The sequence below is a fragment of the Platalea leucorodia genome, assembly GCF_965183815.1.
Source record: "Platalea leucorodia genome assembly, chromosome: 2".
Classification (NCBI taxonomy): domain Eukaryota; kingdom Metazoa; phylum Chordata; class Aves; order Pelecaniformes; family Threskiornithidae; genus Platalea; species Platalea leucorodia.
In genome coordinates, this window is record NC_138824.1 from 66919831 (window position 1) to 66920274 (window position 444).

The following is a 444-nucleotide window of genomic DNA, read 5'->3' on the forward strand; positions in this document are numbered from 1 at the left end:
ATAAGAAAAAGGCTTAATACTTTGTTTTCTAAATCTGTTAAGTCCCCCCTGCTACTTGTGGAGGAAAAAATCAGGTTCAGTCCTTCTCAGTATGAGGCTAATTGGAAGAATGCTTGGCCGTGTTCAAAGTTGGTTCAGCTAGGTCTTACGCAGTATCTGTGGTACCCTTTGATGTTTTCCTTCTATGACTTATACCAGGCTGTTTGTGAGCTCTGCATATTGCAATTGAATTATGGATATTAGTTTTCCCAGTTTCTGATGTGGGAAAGTGATCATGCAGTCACTCTTAAAGAACCTTTGTCATATACTCTTGCTGCTCGTTCTCCGAGAAGTGTGTATGTGTATCCGGAAACTAAAGAAAACCAGGAATTTCTGTTGTACTTAAGATTGCTTTCACATTCTTCATTTAGAGGAAACTTGTAGGTGCAACATGCAGCATTACCA